At 43.6% G+C, this 9231-nt stretch overlaps 1 pseudogene; it reads left to right on the top strand.

Moving 5' to 3' along the window:
- Nucleotides 1-408: 408 nt before the first annotated feature.
- On the top strand, nt 409-7574 carry LOC147984910 (uncharacterized; annotated as a pseudogene).
- Nucleotides 7575-9231: the final 1657 nt, after the last annotated feature.

Below are 9231 nucleotides of genomic sequence, written 5' to 3'. Positions count from 1 at the left end.
CTCCGGATAAAACTCAAATATTTGATTTTAATATTTTTCCTCCAATATTTCATTTATTTTGGAGAAGTCATATTATCTCCTCTCATGTATTTTAAAATGAAATATTTTTGGAGAGAAAAATAGTTAAAACCAAAATCCTCGTTTCAATATTTGATAAAACTCAAATATGAAAACAAGGAAATCCCCAACTCTCTCCAAGGGTCCTTGAGTTGCTTAGGATTTCGAGGATCGCAAAACGAAATGCAATAAAATATGATATGTATGAATGATCTATGTATAACATTTCAAATTGAAAATTTGGGATGTTACAGTTGGCTTGATCATATTATGCATATGGGTAGAATATATTTATGTATACATAGCTTTTGGCCCTATTATATCTATAAATCATCTATGCTTGCCCACCAGATGCCGCCGAGGCATGATACTAGACACAATACTGCAGGAGGAGACAACAATGGCAATGGAGTACCACCATACATACAACAGGTTATTGAGGGACAGGCCCAATTGATACAGTTGCTTACTCAAAACCAGAACAATAACAATAACAACAACAATAACAACTACAATCCGCCACCACCGCCACCTGTGGGTATGCTTACCAGGTTCTTGAGGTTGAATCCTTAGAGGTTCTCCAGTTCCCCTGAACCTATTGTGGCTGATGATTGGCTCCGTGCAGTTAATAGGAACCTGGAGACGGTTGGATGCACAGATGCAGAGAGGGTGAGGTTTGCCTCACATTTTTTGGAGGGTCCTACTACAGCTTGGTGGGACAACTACTTGGTCACTTATCCCATTGCTAGTATCACTTGGGTACAGTTTCAGGATGCTTTCTATGCTGCACATGTGTCTGCTGGTGCTATGAGTCTGAAAAAGAAGGAGTTTCGTAGTTTGCGCCAGGGAGATCGCACTGTTAATGCTTATGTGGAGGAATTTAATAATCTTGCACGCTATGCTCCTAATGATGTTAACACTGATGCAGCTAGGCAGGAGAAATTCTTGGAGGGCCTAAATGATGACTTGAGCCTTTAGTTGACAGTGGCCACTTTTAGGAATTGTCAGGATTTGATTGATAAGGCTATTGTGCTGGAGGGAAAGCAACATGCCATAGAGAATCGCAAGAGGAAGTACAACAATAATAACAGGTATAATTCAGGACCACAGCAGAAGCCACGCACTTCATATCATGGTAATGGAGGTAATGGGCATAATCATCATGGAGGTCATGGGCATAATAACCATGGAGGTAATGGGCATAATCATCATGGAGGGAATGGCCACAACCGTAATGGCCACCATCATCACAATGGGCACAAGAGTAACAATGGCAATGGTAGAGGTAATGGTAATGGTAATGGTAATGGAGGGAATAATAACCAGAGCCACCAGAGTATGCCTGTGTAGAGGGATATTAGCCAGGTTCAGTGCTATAAGTGTAGGCAGATGGGACACTACTCCAATGCTTGTCCAGAGAGCAAGACCGATAATGGGTATTCAGGAGTCAGCAAGCCAAACCCCTTCAAAAAGGGTCATGTCAACCATGTTAATGTTGAGGAAGTCTATAATGAACCTGATGTAGTGATTGGTAAGTTCTTGATTAATTCAGTACCTGCACTTATTCTTTTTTATACTGGTGCATCACATTCATTTATTTTGAGGGTATTTGTTGATAAACATGGATTGCCAACCAAAACACTTAGTATGCCTATTAGAGTGAGTTCCCCAGGAGCTGAGATGATAGCAGGTGTTGGTTGTCATCAGTTGACTTTGTCTATTGGGAAGCATGAGTTTCCTACGGATTTGATTATATTGAAGTCACAAGGTCTGGATGTTATTTTGGGTATGGATTGGTTGCAGTTATATAAATGTCGTATTGATTGTGCTAGTCGATCTATTACTCTCAGTGCACCAAGAGGGAAGAGGATCAAATATGTATGTAAGTATAAGCATAATCAAGTGCAGGTGAACTCTCTTAAGGGGGGTAGCCTGGAAGAGGTGCCAGTTGTGAGGGATTATCCAGATGTGTTTCCAGAGGAGTTGCCAGGTATGCCACCAGGTAGAGATATTGAGTTTCTTATTGATTTAATACCGGGCACTGGACCTATTGCAAAGAGACCGTATAGAATGCCTCCTCAAGAGTTGGAATAATTGAAGACGCATATAAGAGAATTGCAGGCACAAGGATTTATTCACCCAAGTTCATCACCTTGGGGAGCTCCAGTTTTGTTTGTGGAGAAGAAGGATGGGACCTTGAGGATGTGTGTTGATTATCGTTCTTTGAATGAGGTAACCATTAAGAATAAATATCCTTTGCCTATGATAAATGATCTGTTTGACCAGTTGGAGGGAGCTACTGTGTTTCCTAAGATCGATCTTCGTTCTGGTTATCATCAATTGATGATTCGTTAGCAAGATATTCCAAAGACCGCTTTTACTACGAGGTATGGGTTGTATGAATATACTGTTATGTCATTTGGATTGACTAACACTCCTGCATACTTCATGAATATGATGAACAAGGTGTTGGATAAATTTGTGGTTGTTTTCATTGATGGTATATTGGTATTCTCTAAGAATAAGCAAGAGCATGAGGTGCATCCGCGTTCGGTAATGGAGAAACTAAGGGAACATCAGCTGTATGCCAAGTTCAACAAATGTGAGTTTTGGCTGGATGAGGTACATTCTTTGGACATGTTGTGTCAGGTAATGGAGTTGCAGTTGATCCATCTAAGGTTGTTGCAGTTACAGAGTGGGAGACACCCACGAAAGTTGGGGAGATTTGCAATTTTTTGGGCCTTGCAGGTTATTATAGGAGGTTTATTCAGAACTTTTCCAAGATTGCAAAGCCTATGACTGAATTGTTGAAGAAGGAAAAGAAATTTGTTTGGACTAATGAATGTGAAGCCAGCTTTCAGGAATTGAAGCAGCGTTCGGTTACGGCACCAGTCTTAACTCTGCCAGATATACATAAGGACTTCCAGGTATATTGTGATGCTTCTCGTCAAGGACTTGGGACTGTCTTGATGCAGGAAGGTAAAGTTGTTTCTTATGCTTCACGTCAGCTTAAGAATCATGAGCACAATTATCCTACACATGATTTGGAGTTAGCCTTAGTTGTGCATGCATTGAAAACTTGGAGGCCATATCTTATTGGTAATCATTGTGATATATTTACTGATCATAAGAGCTTGAAGTATATTTTTACTCAGAAGGAGTTGAACCTCAGGCAGAGGAGATGGTTGGAGCTTATTAAGGATTATGATTTAAATGTGTAGTATCATCTTGGTAAGGCTAATGTTGTTGCTGATGCGTTGAGTCATAGGAGCCATGCTAATGCAGTTAATATTGATGATATGCCACCCGAGTTGTGTGAGCAGTTCAGGAATCTCAGGTTGGAGATGGTTCCTAAGGGATATTTAGCAACACTAGAGGTAAGGCCTACTTTGCTTGATAGGATCAGAGAAGCTCAAAAGGGTGATAAGGAGATTGCTGAGATAAAAGCGAACATGGTTAAAGGTAAGGCAGATGGTTTCCATGAGGATGAACATGGATCCATATGGTTTGAGAAGCGTATTTGTGTACCTCAAGATGCAGATATCAAGAAGTTGATTCTTTAGGAGGCGCATGATTCACCTTATTCTATTCACCCAGTAATACTAAGATGTATTTGGATTTGAGGGAAATATTTTGGTGGCCTAGCCTGAAGTGGGAATTGCTAGTTATATTGCAACATGTGATGTGTGCCAGCGAGTTAAAGCAGAACATCAGAGGCCAACAGGTTTGTTACAACCATTGCCTATACCTGAATGGAAGAGGGATGAGATTGGTATGGATTTCATTACAGGTCTACGCATGACTCGGTCAAGATATGATTCTATTTGGGTTGTTGTTGATCGTTTGACTAAAGTCGCTCACTTCATCCCGGTAAAGACTACTTATACCAGTGCTCAGCTAGCAAAGATTTATATGTCTAAAGTTGTTTGTCTGCATGGAGTTCCAAGGAAGGTAGTGTCTGATAGAGGTACTCAGTTCACATCCAAATTTTAGCGTCAGTTGCATGAATCCTTGGGCACTAGGCTAGAGTTCAGTACAGCTTTCCATCCACAGAAAGATGGGCAGACAGAGAGGGTAAAGCAAATTTTGGAGGATATCTTGAGAGCTTGTGCTTTGGACTATGGGTCCAGTTGGGATGATAATTTACCTTATGCAGAGTTCTCATATAATAATAGTTACCAGGCTAGTCTGAAGATGGCACCATTTGAGGTATTTTATGGTAGGAAGTGCAGGACACCATTGATGTGGGATGAGGTTGGAGAACGTCAGTTCTTTGGACCAGACATGATCAGAGATGCTGAGGAGAAGGTCAAGTTGATTCATGACAGGCTGAAGATAGCACAGTCCAGACAGAAGAGTTATGCAGATGCTAAACGCAAGGAGGTGACATATGAGGCAGGAGACCGTGCATACCTTAGAGTTTCACCACTTCGTGGAATAAAGAGGTTTGGAGTCAAAGGTAAGTTAGCACCACATTTTGTGGGGCCTTACAAGATCTTGGAGTGTAGAGGAGAGGTAGCTTATCAGCTAGAGTTGCCAGAATCTTTGTCTGGAGTTCATAATGTGTTTCATGTATCTCAGTTGAAGAAGTGCCATGCAGAGATGATGGATGTTCCATTGAGGGACACGGTGCCACTTGAGGCACTTTAGTTGGAGAGTGATTTGACATATGAGGAGAAACCAGTTAAGATTTTGGAGACAGCAGAGAGAGTTACTCACACCAAGACAATCAAGTTATGCAAGGTTCAGTGGGATCATCATACAGAGGAGGAAGCTACCTGGGAACGAGAGGAGGATCTCAGGCACGATCACGCACACCTATTTGCTAGCCAGCCCAAATCTCGAGGGCGAGATTCATCTTAAGGGGGGTAGGTTTGTAACATCCCAATTTTCCCAATTTGGATGTTAATAGATCATTCGTATGCATCTCATACTTTTCCATGCATTATTTGCTTTTCTTAAATATTCTCTTCATTATGAAACTAAAGGCAATTTATTGGTGTGGAGATAACATGACTTCTCCCCTGTTTTAAAAATGTTCATAATGTGCAGAATATTATTTCCAGTTCATCTGATATGTTCTGGTAATTTTTGCAATCTCCAAAATATTTTAATTGTGTGTTATTTTATAGTTTGTGTGGCCTTTTGCATCAAACTGAATTTCTAAAATTGCATTAGGTGAGGAACTAGTGTTCTTGTAGTTTATATTAGTAGTATAGATTTTACTGTGTGTCTAGGTATTTTTATTTAGATTTTATGTTGTGTATGTTATTTTATTTATTTTTGCTGCTGGATTTTGTGTTTAAAAAAAGGAAATTCGTAGCGCAGCGCACCGCGTGGCCCAGCTAGCCGCCACCGCCCGTGGCCCGGTGCGCAACAGCCGCAGCCCGCTAAACCTAGCGAAGCGATACGCCCGCTCGCTCGCACCCGACCCGTGCCTGATCCACCCCTCGCCCCCAGCTGTTGACAGCGGGTCCCGCACCCTACTCGTCCCCTCCACCAAGCCGGACACCATGCGCCGCATGCGCGCACGCACGGCGAGGCCGAGCCGGTTCGCCCCGCGCCCCTGGTCCACCTCGAGCGCTCCCGAGTCGCTGTGTGCAAGCAGAAGACCCAGGGAAACCCTGCATCCACTCGTCGTTCTTCCAAGCCGCCACACGCTTCAGCTAGGACGAAACGGATCTCGCCCCGGGGCTTGGAGTTCTTCGTTGTTCACCGCCTTTTTCCGACGCCGTAAGATCACCCCGTCCGCTCTGCTCGTTCCTCTCGGACCTCCTCTCAGTTGACCGCTCATTTGACATCCCGGGGTAACCTGTAGTGCCCCAGAACGACGCCGCCACCGACGCTCGACGCTGCCGGAGCCCCTCGGTTCACTTCGTCACCATTACCTATAGATGGAGTCCCCGCCGTCGTTTGAGCCACCACCACCTCCGCCGCTCAACGCCGCACCTGCCCGTCACCTCATCTTCATGGGAGCACCGCCGGAGAAGCGCCGCCACTGACGCCCGAGACTGCCATCGTCGTCCTTTCGGTGAGCACGCACGCACAGGAGGTCCTCCAGCCAATCATGTGCTGCCATGTGGCAACCGGCTACAGTACACGCACGAACAGTGCATGAGTTTTCTGTTGTTTTTGTTTTTCTTTCCAGATTTGTTCTCTAAAGTCTTTTAGCTATATCTTTTAGTCTATATACTCAATTTAGGTGATTATTTTTCCTATGCACTCACAAATACCAGTAGTTTATCACAATACCAAAATCTCACATGCTTGCACTGTTCAAATTTGAATTCGTTTGAATTTGAATTAAATCTTGCGGAGGCCGTATCTTTCAAACCGTTTATCAGAATCGAGTGATTCCTTTTGCATTGTGACCATAGTGCAATTTTAGGTGCTGTTAAACTTGTGTTGTTGAGTTTTAAAAATTGTTTTCTTGCTGTTGGTTTTGTTTTGGTTCTATTTGTGTTTCGGTGATTGATTTGTTGAATTGTGTGAAACGTGTAGATTGTCCGGAGTGCGACGCGAACTATTGTCAGGAGTGTGAATTTCTGAACCAGAACCAAGGCAAGTTACATGTTGATCATCTTTTACCTATTGTTTTATATGCATGTAGTTATATCACACTATGAATATATGCATGTATAGGATTACTATATTACTTTGCTATATTGTTGAGCTATCTGCCGTCACTGCAGATCGTGGTAGTTGTAGTTGCTATGCTTTGTAGACAGGGGTGGTTCGTGCATTCATTGAGCTTATGTGAGGACTATATATATAATAATTTGACTAGTAACTCAGGATTTAATTCACCTCTGGGCGGAATTGGTATTGCTAGGGTGGTTTCAAGAACATCATGGTTTATACCCTCTGAATGTAAGTGGACGGCCGCCCAGTCTCAGAAAGATCAGACAGACTTAGTGACTAGTAGCTTCCATGTGCTACCACTGGCTAAGTGGGCTCTGGCTTAGTTTATGAGTTGTGGAACCCTTACCCGGATGTGCCAGCAGATGTAGATATAATAGTTGGGATGGGCCTCCTGTTGGGACTAGGGGACTGCTTCTGAAAGACTTCGTCTCAATCTTCGGGTTGGGTCCAGTGGGTAAAGCGTACTAAACTCTGCAGAGTATTAAAAACTAATCATGATTAGCCGTGCCCCCGGTTATGGCTAACTTTGAGCGACTATGCCATTACAGTTATTGGATGATCTTGACAAATGTGACACTTAATAATATTTGTGGGAAAACTTAATAAAGGGTAGGTTGGAGTTGATTTTGCAAACTCAACCTTGTGTATTTAATTGTAGTAATAAAAGAACTAAATAAAAATTTGACTATTAGGTAGTTATGAGGACAAAATCAACTTTCTGCAAAAATAAAAACTCAAGCCTTCCTTTTGATATACTATGCATGTACATGTAGGTCTGCTTTATTATTACTCCTGTGTAACTTGCCAATACATTCCAAGTATTGACCTATATGGCTGCAACGTCTCATGTTGCAGGATATTCAGACGAAGAGTAAGGTACCGTTAGGGTCACGAGTCTGCACTCAGCATCGCCAGTGGGCTATGATGGGACTCATCGTTATTTTCTACTATTTTCCGCTGTTTGATTGAATAAAGCTAGCCAAGTGCTATGCAGATTGTTTTATTTTATATATTCTGGATCATACGATGTAATAAATGATGCACTTGCTATTCTGGTATTCATCTATACTGTGTGTGCTAGCGAGTTCGATCCAGGGACTAGCACGGTAAGCACAGAGACTCAAATCCTTCGAGGTTTGGTCGTTACTGATAAGGACGCACTTCCTTGTGTGCGAAGATATAGCTGCTGGGTCCCAGCTGTTAGGGGGGTCATTTTTTTGCCCGTAATAAGGACGCACTTCCTTGCGTGTGAAGATGTAGCTAGTGGGTCCCAGTTGTCAGGGGGAGAAAACATTATTTTTAGGGTAAAAATGATGCAGTTGCATGCATGCATCCATGGGCGTGGTGCGTCCCCACTGTCAACCTCTCACGTACAGTCATCTTCTGATGACTCTTGTTTGTTGACCATGTTGACCACACCGTGCCGAGCACACCAAGGCCGATGGACGATGGCGAGGCCCCACACTGGAACGACCTAGAGATGGGGAAGAAGCAGTAGTGGAGTTGCAGATGGAGAGGAGTGAGAAATTTGACTGGTTCGGGTGCGCGGCAGCACCGCCGCCCACGGGAGACAGGAGCTAGAACATAGGTTGAAAAAGTAGCACAGCTGTTGGATTAACATCCAACGGTCCAGCTGCTAGAATCATTTGTTGATTAAGTTGACAAAGTCCAGCTGCTAGAATCATTTGTTGATTAACATCCAACGGTCCAGCCACCAAATCTGCCGTGCGAAGATACAGCCGGTGGGTCCTAGATGTTAGGGGGAGGAAACATTTTTTTCAGCTTAATAAGGAGGAACTTTCCTTGCGTGCGACCATGGACCTCGTGGGTCCTAGCCGTCAAGCTCTCCACGCACAATCCTCTTCTAATGACTCTCGTTTGTTGACCACGCCGCACTGAGCGCAGTGAGGCGGTGGACGACGGCGAGGCCTCGGGCGAGAACGACCCGGAGATGGGAAGACGCGGCGGTGGAGTCGCAAATTGAGAGCAGTACAAGGGTTATAACTGGTTCTGGTGCGGCGTGGGGCTGCAGTCGGTGGAGAATAATAGGAGGTGTGGAGGGATAGCCTGGCCGGCGGTGGGGTAGCGCTTCGCAACGATGTGTGCTAAGCAGAGCCGCTAGCCGCCGGAGGCCGGAGTAGGCTGTCCCGACGACGCTGGAGGAAGAAGACGAGAGATTGAAGGTGCATGTCGGGCGTTGGATATAAATCCAATGGTTGTGGATGTCATAATCATTTGTTGACCAAGTTGGCAATGCATTGCGTAGGCTTCAACCTATTGGCCCACATGTCAGCCTGCAAAAATATGGCATATATTTAACCCATGTTTTCTAGAATTTACAGTCCGTTTGCTGGGCTGGGTGAACAAATAATTTCACATCAATGTGGCCCATTTAATATTTTCTAAGAAATCCCAGCCCATTTGCACTTTCTTGAAATACACAAATTAGTCGGGCTTGTTCTATATATAATGTTAGGTTAGAAGGAGCAATTAATATAAAAAATAAACCGGAGTGACACATTATATATATAT

This window comes from Triticum urartu, chromosome 2A (assembly GCF_056163025.1).
Source record: "Triticum urartu cultivar PI428250 chromosome 2A, HENAU_Tu73, whole genome shotgun sequence".
In the NCBI taxonomy this organism is placed as follows: Eukaryota; Viridiplantae; Streptophyta; class Magnoliopsida; order Poales; family Poaceae; genus Triticum; species Triticum urartu.
The sequence above is the reverse complement of the archived record's forward strand: the minus strand, read 5'-3'. Positions and strand labels throughout refer to the sequence as shown.